The sequence below is a fragment of the Bufo bufo genome, chromosome 2, assembly GCF_905171765.1.
Source record: "Bufo bufo chromosome 2, aBufBuf1.1, whole genome shotgun sequence".
Classification (NCBI taxonomy): domain Eukaryota; kingdom Metazoa; phylum Chordata; class Amphibia; order Anura; family Bufonidae; genus Bufo; species Bufo bufo.
In genome coordinates this window covers 828,255,306-828,269,617 of record NC_053390.1, presented here as the reverse complement: position 1 = coordinate 828,269,617, position 14,312 = coordinate 828,255,306, and the positions used below count along the sequence as shown (strand labels likewise).

General features: G+C 45.8%; 1 protein-coding gene across 1 annotated transcript in view; it reads left to right on the top strand.

The window, feature by feature from the left end:
* Positions 1-14,312, top strand: part of VAX2 (ventral anterior homeobox 2) — an 81,371-nt gene that overhangs the window by 48,007 nt on the left and 19,052 nt on the right. The gene's annotated exons all lie outside the window — the stretch shown is intronic.

Sequence of the window (14,312 nt, the reverse complement as noted above, 5' to 3'; positions counted from 1 at the left end):
CCACCGCCAGCACACAGGGTTATTAATACATGACCCCAATGCTGTTTCTTCTTGAGGAGAGCTGGCATGGTTATATTCAGCAGACAAGTGTCTGCCGTCGGCCATCGCGAAAGATTGTTCGCGCTACTTTTCAAAACAACATTTGGCCGAAATGGCCAGAACAATTTTTATCTCCTGTGTATGGCCAGCATAAAAGGCCATGCAATGCTCCCTGGGAAAAATGATATGCAAATCGTATATCTCATCCTGGAGAAGTCAAGCTTTAGCTACACCTTTTGGAGTTAGCTATCCTATAAGTCAGTGTCCATCTTTTCAAGCAGGCCTTGCATCATGACTTGGGATATAAGGCAACCCAGAATCTTCTCTGTATGGAAAAAGACCCCCATCTGCAGACAGCTGTTTCAGGAGTTTTGCCCCTCGTCAGTAACTACAAGACTATGCAATGCATGCTTTATGCAGAGTGTTCGTGTGTCATCTCGGGCTGACGCTTCAGAAGTGCAAGATGACTCCATAAGATTCCATAGTCCACAGTCTGAGCATGTGCACGCAACTTCTCTAGTCCAAGAGGGCTTAAGTCGCATTGTTTGCATACAGACCAGATCGTCACCCCAAAAGGCCAACTATTTTATAGATGCCCTAATGTGCCCTAGTGAGGGTGCCCTTTAAGGACCCTATGGCATTTTTGTAGAGTTTGCGGACCATACAGCTTCCATTGAGCTTCTACAAGTGCCTCCAATTTTGTTCCTTATCAAAGTGCCTGACATTGTTTGGACATATACCATGAGTAGAGGTAACATATAGGCAGCTGTTTTGAGACCCACAGAAAATATCTCACCTAAGATTGTTCCCATTTTAATTTTCAACATGAACCAGAAATTCATGTTGAATGGGTCATGGCTCTCAGAAATGTTGCAGGGTATGGCGTTGTGTCAGGAAACCTCAGGATTCTTTTGCCTACTTTGCTAACTAGAAAACTAGGGGACGGGAGGGGGACGAAGAAAATAAAACAGCAGTAAGTGTGACAATGGATTTAGGTGATTCGTTTTATTTCTGGGACAGCTATAAAGGGGATCTGTCAGCAGTTTTGACTAAGTTAAACTGCTGACAGCACTAGATAGGGGCTGGAGAGAGAAGGACAAAAGTTCCGTTTGTGGAGTTTTTATTAGCCAGAGAAGTGAGAATATTAAGTTTTATTCTGCCAGATTCTGCTCCTTAGGCTTCCTGCACACGACTGTATCTGTTTTACTGTCCGCAAATCTCAGATCCGCAAAATACGGATGCGGCCTGTGTGCATCCTGCAATTATCAAGAGACCAATTGTAAAAATGCCTTTTCCTGTCTGCAAAATGTACAAGATTAGGACAGGTTCTATAATTTGTGGTACAGCCGCACAGAGGCGGATAGCACACAGATGGCATACGGACCTATAGAAATAAATGGGTACATGTACGATCCTCAAAAAATGCGGATAGGACATGGACCAAAAATATGGTCATGTGCATGAGGCCTTAAAGGGGTTCTCCAGTAATGATTTAAAATGGCCTCCAGCAACCTGTCCTAGTATGTGAGCTGGGCTGCTTGCGTCCACTTGCAGAGCTGCCTGTGGGGGTGAGAGGACTTGGCTTCACTACACACTACCCTCTGGCATTTGCATATACTACATATTGGTGAGTGTTCCTGTCAGGCTGCTCAGCCATAATGACATATCATAGGCAGGATCACATCATTACCATCTATTGTAGAGCAGTATAGTGATGTCCTTCTACATCTCCCCTCCAAGGAAGCACTGCAAGTGGTGGCAACCAGTCCTGCTCACAGTCTAGGACAATGTTTGTAAAGGCACACTGTATGGTCAGGGGCTAGATGTTATACACCTGTGGTAATGGTAGAGTACATGGCTTGAGGCTGGATGTTATACACCTGTGGTAATGGTAGAGTACATGGCTTGGGGCTGGATATTATACACCTATGGTAATGGTAGACTGCATGGCTTGAGGCTGGATGTTATACACCTGTGGTAATGGTAGAGTACATGGCTTGGGGCTGGATATTAAACACCTGTGGTAATGGTAGACTGCATGGCCAGGGGCTGGATATTATACAGCTGTGGTAATGGTAGACTGCATGGCTAGGGACAAGATGTTATACACTAATGGTAGACTGCATGGCCAGCGGCTGGATGTTTTACACCTGTGGTAATGGTAGACTGCATGGCCAGGGGCTGGATGTTATACACCTGTGGTAGTGGTAGAGTACATGGCCAGGGGCTGGATGTTATACACCTGTGGTAGTGGTAGAGTACATGGCCAGGGGCTGGATGTTTTACACCTGTGGTAATGGTAGACTGCATGGCCAGGGGCTGGATGTTATACACCTGTGGTAATGGTAGACTGCACGGCCAGGGACTGGATGTTATACACCTGTGGTAATAGTAGACTGCATGGCCAGGGGCTGGATGTTATACACCTGTGGTAATGGTAGAGTACATGGCTTGGGATCGATTTTATGCATCTGGAGCAATGGGACTGAATGAAAAACCTGAATGCAGTGATTAAGAGCTGGGGCCCAATACTTTTCTCCATATAGGAGTATTCCTCCCCCATACTTGACTCGACCAAGCATTATTTTTAAAAAGGAGAGTGGTGTATAAATGGGTTTTTATTTTGGGCCTTTTGGGTTTATTTTCTGAATTGTTTAATCCGACCAATGACACACTGTCATCATCTGGAAAGAAGTTGGTCATCTTGAAAAATTTCATTCAATAGTCGATAGTACTTGACTACTTTACTGTATACGGTTCAGTCAGCCACTACACGAACACTCATTATGTGAAAGAACTTTCCATGGTGAAAGCCCGATGTATGACCAATATGTACTAAAGCATTTGACTGCATCGGCTTAAGGGTTCTTCAGCAACTCTTCATTTAACAGTTGTTCAACGTTCAACCTACTTCTATATAGTGTGAATGGCCACTGACTGGCATCTTTGAGGGATCCACCTTCTTTGAAAGAGTTATGGTCATCATTGGAAACCCTCATTTTCTCTTGCATTCAGCCCCTGATGTCATTATCTTTTGGGTACAAATGGTAACTGTAAATAAAGGACAACTCTCGATATAATCTCTTGTGTTGGCTTGTTTATATATGTATCTTTACATATGTTGCATATATTAAGCCGGCCATACACATCCTGCCCAAATGCTCATTGGCCATCAGCTATTCCTCCCGACCTCCCCGTGTACTTGCTTGCTTGGGTTGGCCAAGCATGAATCCGTTCTAAATGTGGAGAGTGGAGGGAGCCACGGCTGGTGGTGGCCCATCTCCCTTGAGAACACTAGGCATTGGATGTGTTAACTAGTGTTGAGTGAATTGAAGTCCACAAAGTGGACTTCAATCCAAATTTCAGGGAAATGTCGATTCGCTGAGAAACCGAATTTCCTAAATCATAGTTACCTCATCTATTTGCTTACGAAAGGGTTGGCCACATCCATCTTGATTGAAGATGTCGCACAAAATCCCATGCACGGTGACATATGACTTCACCACACTGGCTGACGTGATGATTTCAAGCCAGATATTCAATCAAGAAGCCGGTGGTGGTGGATAAGGTAATTACATTTTTTTGAATTTTACACTATGTTATTACTGGCATACGTTGTGATCAGCCATGAACACGGCATCTGAGGGGTACAATGATGGGGCAGCCACTACCTCTCATTGCACCTACTACTTACAAAGAAATGCGCTTCGCCACAAAGTGAATTTTTTGGTAAAATTCGGCAAATCAGCCGAATCAAATTTTTTAACTACTTTGCTCATCTCTAGTGTTGACAATCAACATGCCCCAACCTCTGCCAAATAAACGTCAATCAAGTATACCATACATGACATAGGCCACTGGTTCTGCCAAAATGGCATGTTTATCTAATGCGTATGGCCACTTTTAATATGAAAATGTGCAAAAAAAAAATAAAGTAACATAAATGTTTGAGAGTAAACAGAGAACAGGGAACTTTAGTTTGAAAAAAGCTCTTGAGTTCCAGCCGATGGTCAAGGACTTCAGAGGTTAAGCTATTCTGATATAAAATTTGCTTTTACCTGGATGCTGTTTAGTTCCTGTGTAATTTTTGCACAGCCATAATTGTTATAATGTTGGGTCCAGGACCAGCAAATAGAAGCAGAACACAGAACACAGTTCCCCCTACAGCTGCCATTGTGTTGACCTGCATGGTTTAAATGCAAGCCCATCGGCAAAAGCAAGGTGCAAAAATAAAACAACATAGCATGGCGGAGCTTGTTACCGGGATTAGCTCCTTGCATAAATGTGCGTCTCACGTCCCCCATACAATCAGAGTCTCTGCACGTGCATGGCTCTATTGTCCAGGTTATTGCCAGTACTAGATTGCAAGGTGTGTGAATTGTTCACTATGAAGAGAGCAGGGAGCAGGGAGCTTTAGTGGAGCCACACGCGAAATGCCATTTTGGGTGCTAGAACCAGCCTAATTTTGATTTGATGGAGGTATGCCAGGTTACTAGAATAGAAGTCTCCCGAGGAGCAGAGGCAGGAGGAGGAAGGCACATACTGACAGAATAAAAAGCTCTGGCATTTTACTCCCACTAAAGTACAAGAAAAAGTTTTTTTGTTTTTTTTATAGCCTTTTGTCAGTGTAGATTAGGTCCTTCCCTGTAATAAGAATAACAGCTGGTAGTCGAAGTACACAAAGGTCACGTTATTATGGTGGCAAGCAAATAATCTTATGTTCTGCTCCGGACAAAGCCATGAGATGCATTCAATTATAAAAATCATTTGTTTTGTACAGGACGAGCAGAACGTGAGCAGTTTCCAAAAGTTTCAACTTAAAATTCTGAATTTATGTTGGATATTTGTGTTATATAGGAACTAAGCTGAGAATAAACTGTACCTGAGGTGAGCAAAGCTTACTGGGACGCTTGTCCTACTCAAGCCAAGTCTTAAACTTGAATTACAGATACACTTGTCCTACTCAAGCCAAGTCTTAAACTTGAATTACAGGGACACTTGTCCTACTCAAGCCAAATCTTAAACTTGAATTACAGGGACACTTGTCCTACTCAAGCCAAGTTTTAAACTTGAATTACAGGGACACTTGTCCTACTCAAGCCAAGTCTTAAACTTGAATTACAGGGACACTTGTCCTACTCAAGCCAAGTCCTAAACTTAAATTACAGGGACACTTGTCCTACTCAAGCCCAATCCTAAACTTGAATTACAGAGACACTTGTCCTACTCAAGCCAAGTCCTAAACTTGAATTAAAGGGACACCTGTCCTACTCAAGCCAAGTTTTAAACTTAAATTACAGGGACACTTGTCCTACTCAAGACAAGTATTAAACTTGAAGTACTGGTACACTTGTCCTGCTCAAGCCAAGTCTTAAACTTGAATTACAGATACACTTGTCCTACTCAAGCCAAATCTTAAACTTGAATTACAGGGACACTTGTCCTACTCAAGCCAAGTTTTAAACTTGAATTACAGGGACACTTGTCCTTCACAAGCCAAGTCTTAAACTTGAATTACAGGGACACTTGTCCTTCACAAGCCAAGTCTTAAACTTGAATTACAGGGACACTTGTCCTACTCAAGCCCAATCCTAAACTTGAATTACAGGGACACTTGTCCTACTCAAGCCAGGTCCTAAACTTGAATTACAGGGACACTTGTCCTACTCAAGCCAAGTTTTAAACTTGAATTACAGGGACACTTGTCCTACTCAAGACAAGTATTAAACTTGAAGTACTGGTACACTTGTCCTACTCAAGCCAAGTTTTAAACTTGAATTACAGGGACAATTGTCCTTCACAAGCCAAGTCTTAAACTTGAATTACAGGGACACTTGTCCTACTCAAGCCAAGTCTTAAACTTGAAGTACAGGGACATTTGTCCTATTTAAGCCAAGTCTTAAACTTGAATTACAGGGACACTTGTCCTACTCAAGCCAAGTCTCAAACTTGAAGTACAGGGACACTTGTTTTACTCAAGCCAAGTCTTAAACTTGAAATACAGTGACAATTGTCATACTCAAGCCAAGTCCTAAACCTGAATTACAGGGACACTTGTCCTACTCAAGCCAAGTCCTAAACTTGAATTATAAGGACACTTGTCCTACTCAAGCCAAGTCCTAAACTTGAATTACAGTGACACTTGTCCTACTCAAGCCAAGTCCTAAACTTGAATTACAGGGACATTTGTCCTACTCAAGCCAAGTCTTAAACTTGAAGTACAGGGACACTTGTACTACTCAAGCCAAGTCTTAAACTTGAATTACACTGACACTTATCCTACTCAAGCCAAGTCTTAAACTTGAATGTCCAAAATTAAGGAAAAATAAGTAAGGCAAGTTTCACACTGGTCTTTACTGTTTTACGGCCGGGAACAGCCAGCCGGATCCAACATTGCTGGATGCTGCCGGAATGCTCTCCAGCCCTATTAATTATATTGGGGTCTGGCGGAGATCCAGCCGCAACCGGCAAATAGAAAATTGATTTTATGCACAGTGGTTTTTGTCTTGCTAATTCCTGGCTGGAAAACTATGCTGCTAGTGTGAAACTAGCCTAAGATTGTGATCTTTAATATGATGGCTGGAGAGTAGACAACCACAGAAATCATCAACGTGATATAAACACTGAAGACACAAAGAGAAGACTAAAATCTTTCATGAAGCGACGACCAAGTCCATCTCCAACCATGTAAGGCCAAGGCACATTCCGTGTGTTGCTAAAGTAAAACCTTTCATCTCTAGTGATGATTTAATGGACTTGAAATCTGGCAAATACCTCTATGAGCCAGAAAATGTGTTCATTGACATTGTCAGTTTCCTTCTATCGCTTCTGTTAGGGTACTTTCACAGTTGCGTTTTTCTTTTCCGGCATAGAGTTCCGTCCTAGGGGCTCTATACCGGAAAAGAACTGATCAGTTTAATCCCCATGCATTCTGAATGGAGAGTAATCCGTTCAGGATGCATCAGGATGTCTTCAGTTCAGTCTTTTTGACTGATCAGGCAAAAGATAAAACCGCAGCATGCTACGGTTTTATCTCCGGCCAAAAAAACGGAGGACTTGCCTGAATGCCGGATTCAGCATTCAAAATACCGGAATGTCGGATCCGTCCTTCCGGTCTGCGCATGCAAAAGGTGAAAAAAGAAAATGCCGGATCAGTTTTTACGGATGACACCGGAAAGACGGATCCGGCATTTCAATGCATTTTTCTGACTGATCAGGCATTTTTAAGACTGATCAGGATCCTGATCGGTCTTACAAATGCTATCAGTTGGTATACGTTTTGCCGGATCCGGCAGGCAGTTCCGGTGACGGAACTGCTTGCCGGATCACTCTGCCGCAAGTGTGAAAGTAGCCTTAGTAGCTTACTTAAAATACACTTAAAATACACCTTAGCTGAAGCGACCAAACCACAACATCACACTTGCCCAAATCAAGTGACGTCTTAAGCCACCTTTACACTGTTCCTGGGCAGCAGAGTATTGCCCAGAAAAGATGATTGAGGTGTCCGCATAAAGGAGTGTTTCACCCCATGAAAGAGTGTTCCGCTCGTTCATCGTGTGGTCTGCAGCACCTTTAGTTGGGCAGATTATTGGGAATAAGCGAATGTTGGTTCTCAATAATCAGCCCGAACATCAGACCATGTAAATCCAGCATTACACTTGAATTACAAATGCCCAGAACAAAGGGAAATTAAGTAATGCTGGATTTACACAGGTGGATGTTCGTTCATACGAAAGCTCGTTCGCGATAATCTGCCCATCTAAAGGTGCCGCAGATCACCCAATGAACGAGCGAAAACCTCATTCATTGGGTAAAACAGTCGTTCATGCAGACACCTAAATCATTGTTTCTGGGCCACAGATCGTGTGGTATAAACAGTATTCTGATGCTCAAAAACAATGCATCTCTATGAGGACGAGGGATAGCGGTAACCATCTCTCGTCCTCATACTGTGGAGGTGATTGTTGAATGTAAATGCAGCTTTTCACCTCCATTAATGAGCAGGCAATTGTCAGGAAGGAACACTTCCTTCCCAACAATCGTCTGCTCATCGGCGTAGTGTAAATGCCTCTTAACTTGAAGACCTTTCAATACGACGGGTGGAGACAACCACGGAAATCATCTAAAGACCTAAAGAGAAGACAAAGTCTATCTCCAACCAAGTAGGGCTGAGGGACGTTGCTTCTTGCTTCACCCTTGATTCATTTTTAAATACATTTCATGATATTCATAATATTTCAAATTTCAATATTCGTATCTGAGAAAGTCTTTAAATGGAAAAATAAAAAAGTGAAAAGAAAAAACATTCAGTGTTAGAATACGAAAGGGGAGATTTATTAACCCCTTGTGCCTGATTTCTGGCATAAAAAAGTTGCAAACCTCATGAAAATCAGTGGCCACAACAAATTTATCTTCATTTTCGCCAGTTCTGAGCTGCCGTAGATTTTTTTTAAGGTGCACAGACTGGTGGAGGAAGTGCCTAATCTAAGAGGCGTGCGGCGGTAACTCTCCTCTTTAGTGTTGGTTATTCAGGTTAGTTAGTCATGTCAGTGGTTTGATGGACTCTCTCCCTCCTTTTAGCAGCTTATACAAAGTGTGATACTCATTCAGGGGGCAGCAAAGAAAGCTATCTCCATTGTAAAGAGTACATGGAACTCATACTAAACTTGAGAAATTCAGAATTTCTAAAAAGATATTAAGGAGAACTTTATATATCGTAAAGGTAATTATTGGTTTATCAGTTACAACCGGATTTTCGTGTGGACTTAGCATACATTACCAGTTACAATGTACTTGAACGCAAGTACAATTATACTCTCAATGACAAAAAATACCGCCCTCAGATAAAATGTCGGATTGCTGCAAAACTCGCCCTGCAGTTATGTCTCAGGCAGCTATGTAAATAATTACAGATTCAGTCTGATTACACATTAGGTCTTGCGTAGTGTTGATCGAGCACCAAAGTGCTCGGGTGCTCGAGTAGAACATCTCGGGATGCTTGGGTACTCTACCAAGCACAATAGAAGTCAATGGGAGAACCCGAGCATTAAACCAGGCACCCCCTGCTCTGAAGACGGGATGGGGTCTGGTTCATAGGAAAAGGTCAGAAATTGATGGAAACACCACCGAAATGGTTCGGGAACAGCATGGGGACGATTTCTGGATGCATCTTGGATGCATTCTTTCCTGTATATTTACTTGTATATAAAGTGCAAGTGCTGCCAAAAATTACAAGGAAGAGGCACTCCGATACAACCTGTATATCACAAAGGAGGGCATCATTCACATTGTGGTACAATTGTTCAGGTAGTGGGACTCCTACACTCATAAAGCCTATGGACTAAGGGAAAGGGCTGCCAAAAATTACAGGGAACCGGTACTCAAATACACCCTTTATTACACATAAAGGAGGGCTATCATACACACCCTTGAAAAATTATGATTGACGGCCTGCTGGTGACCCTCAAAAACATTAGGGGCAATGGCCTGCTGATCTGACCATCTAAAACATTAGGGGTGAAGGCCTGCTGCTGAGCTGACCATCTAAAAAATTATGGTTGAGGGCCTGCTGCTGAGCTGACCCTCTAAACATTAGAAGCGAGGGCAGCCTAATAAGCATGTTGATATGATGGAGGAGGAGAACGAGAAAAGGAAGATTGAACCATATACCCTTTTTTGTGGTGGAAAGGGTGCATGGGAATACAGTGTATTCAATACACCATAGAAGCCACATTTAAAGTGCATTTATGTTCAGGGGCAATCCAGGCCTTGTTCATTTTGATAAGAGTCAACCTGTCAGCATTTTCAGTTGACGGGCGGATGCGCTTATCAGTTATTATGCCCCCAGCAGCACTAAATACCCGCTCTAACAAAACGCTGTCGGCAGGGCAGGCCAGAACCTCCAAGGCGTAGAACGAAAGTTTGTGCCACGTGTCCAGCTTGGACACCCAATAGTTGTAAGGCACACAGGGATCACTGAGGACGCTGACGCGGTCTGCTACATACACCTTTACCATCTTCCAAAACTTTTCCTTCCTTGTGACATTAGGCTGCGCATCAGGGTGAGGTTGCTGGCGGGGTGTCATGAAACTGTCCCAAGCCTTGGAGAGTGTTGCCCTGCCTTTGTTGGAATTGCTGTGTGCTCCTCTCGTCTCCCCTCCTCGGTTGCCCAAGGAACTACGTACTCTGCCGCCAGCGTTGTCAGCTGGAAATTTTTGGAGCAATTTTTCCACAAGGACCTTCTGGTATTGCACCATTTTGCTCGTCCTCTCCACCACAGGAATGAGAGATGAGAAGTTCTCTTTGTAGCGCGGGTCGAGAAGGGTAAACAACCAGTAATCGGTGTTGGCCAAAATGCGTAAAACACGAGGATCATGGGAAAGGCAGCGTAACATAAAGTCAGCCATGTGTGCCACAGTCCCAACAGGAAAGACTTCACTGTCCTCATCAGGAGGATGACTCTCAATCTCCTCATCCTCTTCCTCCTCTTCAGCCCACCCACACTGAACAGATGAAATCAACCTGCTGTGGGTACTACCCTCTGTAGCGGAGGCAACCGTCTCCTGCTCCTCCTCCTCCTCCTCCTCATCATCCAATTCGCACTGAGAAGACAAACTGAGGGTGGTCTGGTTATCACCCTGTGTAATGTCTTCCCCCATTTTCACATCTTCCACATGCAAAGCGTCGGCCTTCATTGTGAGCAGTGAGCATTTCAGTAGACACAGAAGTGGTATGGTTACGCTGATAATAGCGGCATCGCCGCTCACCATCTGTGATGATTCCTCAAAGTTGCGTAAAACCTCACAGAGGTCAGACATCCATGCCCACTCTTCGCTTGTGAAGAGCGGAAGTTGACTGGAAAGGCGCCGACCATGGTGCAGCTGGTATTCAACTACTGCCCTCTGCTGCTCACAAAGCCTGGCCAACATGTGGAACGTGGAGTTCCAGCTCACATCACACAATAGTCAGTGAGCTGGCAATTGTAAGCGGTGCTGCAGCGTTGGCAGTCCGGCGGCAGCTATAGATAACTTTCGGAAATGGGCACACACGCGGCGCACCTTCACCAGGAGCTCAGGAAAATTGGGGTAGGTTTTGAGAAACCGCTGAACCACTAAGTTGAACACATGGGCTAGGCATGGTATGTGTGTGAGCTTGCCGAGCTCCAAAGCCGCCACCAAGTTACGGCCATTATCAGACACAACCATGCCTGGTTCTAGGTTGAGTGGCGAGAGCCACAGCTCAGTCTGGTCCCTTTTCCCCTGCCACAGCTCTGCGGCGGTGTGCTGTTTGTCACCTAAGCAGATCAGTTTAAGCACGGCCTGTTGCTGCTTCCCCACTGCAGTGCTACACTGCTTCCAGCTACCAACTGATGGCTGATTGGTGCTGCAAGATGATAATTCAGAGGTGGAAGTGGAGGAGGAGGCGGAGAAGGAGAAGGGGGGGTTTCAGCCACTAATGTAGGTGGTGGCGGAAATCCTGATGGAAGTAGGGCCTGCAATCCTTGGCGTCGGTAACAACTGTGCCATCCCAGAGTACAACTCGCTCCCGGCCTCCACAACGTTCAGCCAGTGTGCCGTCAAGAAAATGTAGCATCCCTGGCCACAAGCACTTGTCCATGTGTCAGTGGTTAAGTGGACCTTCCCAATAACTGCGTTGGTCAGGGCACGGGTGATGTTACGGGACACATGCTGGTGTAAGGCAAGGACGGCACACCGGGAAAAATAGTGGCGGCAGGGGACTGAGTAATGAGGGGCGGCAGCCGCCATCAGGCAGCGGAAAGCCTCAGTGTCCACAAGCCTAAATGGTAACATTTCCAGGGCCAGCAATTTGGAAAGGTGCGCATTTAGTGCTATGGTCTGTGGGTGGGTGGTTGGGTATTTGCGCTTGCGTTCAAAGGCCTGGGGTATGGACATCTGTACGCTGCGCTGTCACACAGAAGTGGATGTGCTAGCTGGGAATACAGTGTATTCAATACACCATAGAAGCCACATTTAAAGTGCATTTATGTTCAGGGGCAATCCAGGCCTTGTTCATTTTGATAAGAGTCAACCTGTCAGCATTTTCAGTTGACGGGCGGATGCGCTTATCAGTTATTATGCCCCCAGCAGCACTAAATACCCGCTCTAACAAAACGCTGTCGGCAGGGCAGGCCAGAACCTCCAAGGCGTAGAACGAAAGTTTGTGCCACGTGTCCAGCTTGGACACCCAATAGTTGTAAGGCACACAGGGATCACTGAGGACGCTGACGCGGTCTGCTACATACACCTTTACCATCTTCCAAAACTTTTCCTTCCTTGTGACATTAGGCTGCGCATCAGGGTGAGGTTGCTGGCGGGGTGTCATGAAACTGTCCCAAGCCTTGGAGAGTGTTGCCCTGCCTTTGTTGGAATTGCTGTGTGCTCCTCTCGTCTCCCCTCCTCGGTTGCCCAAGGAACTACGTACTCTGCCGCCAGCGTTGTCAGCTGGAAATTTTTGGAGCAATTTTTCCACAAGGACCTTCTGGTATTGCACCATTTTGCTCGTCCTCTCCACCACAGGAATGAGAGATGAGAAGTTCTCTTTGTAGCGCGGGTCGAGAAGGGTAAACAACCAGTAATCGGTGTTGGCCAAAATGCGTAAAACACGAGGATCATGGGAAAGGCAGCGTAACATAAAGTCAGCCATGTGTGCCACAGTCCCAACAGGAAAGACTTCACTGTCCTCATCAGGAGGATGACTCTCAATCTCCTCATCCTCTTCCTCCTCTTCAGCCCACCCACACTGAACAGATGAAATCAACCTGCTGTGGGTACTACCCTCTGTAGCGGAGGCAACCGTCTCCTGCTCCTCCTCCTCCTCCTCCTCATCATCCAATTCGCACTGAGAAGACAAACTGAGGGTGGTCTGGTTATCACCCTGTGTAATGTCTTCCCCCATTTTCACATCTTCCACATGCAAAGCGTCGGCCTTCATTGTGAGCAGTGAGCATTTCAGTAGACACAGAAGTGGTATGGTTACGCTGATAATAGCGGCATCGCCGCTCACCATCTGTGATGATTCCTCAAAGTTGCGTAAAACCTCACAGAGGTCAGACATCCATGCCCACTCTTCGCTTGTGAAGAGCGGAAGTTGACTGGAAAGGCGCCGACCATGGTGCAGCTGGTATTCAACTACTGCCCTCTGCTGCTCACAAAGCCTGGCCAACATGTGGAACGTGGAGTTCCAGCTCACATCACACAATAGTCAGTGAGCTGGCAATTGTAAGCGGTGCTGCAGCGTTGGCAGTCCGGCGGCAGCTATAGATAACTTTCGGAAATGGGCACACACGCGGCGCACCTTCACCAGGAGCTCAGGAAAATTGGGGTAGGTTTTGAGAAACCGCTGAACCACTAAGTTGAACACATGGGCTAGGCATGGTATGTGTGTGAGCTTGCCGAGCTCCAAAGCCGCCACCAAGTTACGGCCATTATCAGACACAACCATGCCTGGTTCTAGGTTGAGTGGCGAGAGCCACAGCTCAGTCTGGTCCCTTTTCCCCTGCCACAGCTCTGCGGCGGTGTGCTGTTTGTCACCTAAGCAGATCAGTTTAAGCACGGCCTGTTGCTGCTTCCCCACTGCAGTGCTACACTGCTTCCAGCTACCAACTGATGGCTGATTGGTGCTGCAAGATGATAATTCAGAGGTGGAAGTGGAGGAGGAGGCGGAGAAGGAGAAGGGGGGGTTTCAGCCACTAATGTAGGTGGTGGCGGAAATCCTGATGGAAGTAGGGCCTGCAATCCTTGGCGTCGGTAACAACTGTGCCATCCCAGAGTACAACTCGCTCCCGGCCTCCACAACGTTCAGCCAGTGTGCCGTCAAGAAAATGTAGCATCCCTGGCCACAAGCACTTGTCCATGTGTCAGTGGTTAAGTGGACCTTCCCAATAACTGCGTTGGTCAGGGCACGGGTGATGTTACGGGACACATGCTGGTGTAAGGCAAGGACGGCACACCGGGAAAAATAGTGGCGGCAGGGGACTGAGTAATGAGGGGCGGCAGCCGCCATCAGGCAGCGGAAAGCCTCAGTGTCCACAAGCCTAAATGGTAACATTTCCAGGGCCAGCAATTTGGAAAGGTGCGCATTTAGTGCTATGGTCTGTGGGTGGGTGGTTGGGTATTTGCGCTTGCGTTCAAAGGCCTGGGGTATGGACATCTGTACGCTGCGCTGTCACACAGAAGTGGATGTGCTAGCTGATGATGATTGCGAAGGTCCAGGTGCAGGGCAGGACTTATCCGGGCCTCCGTCTTGAACAGGGG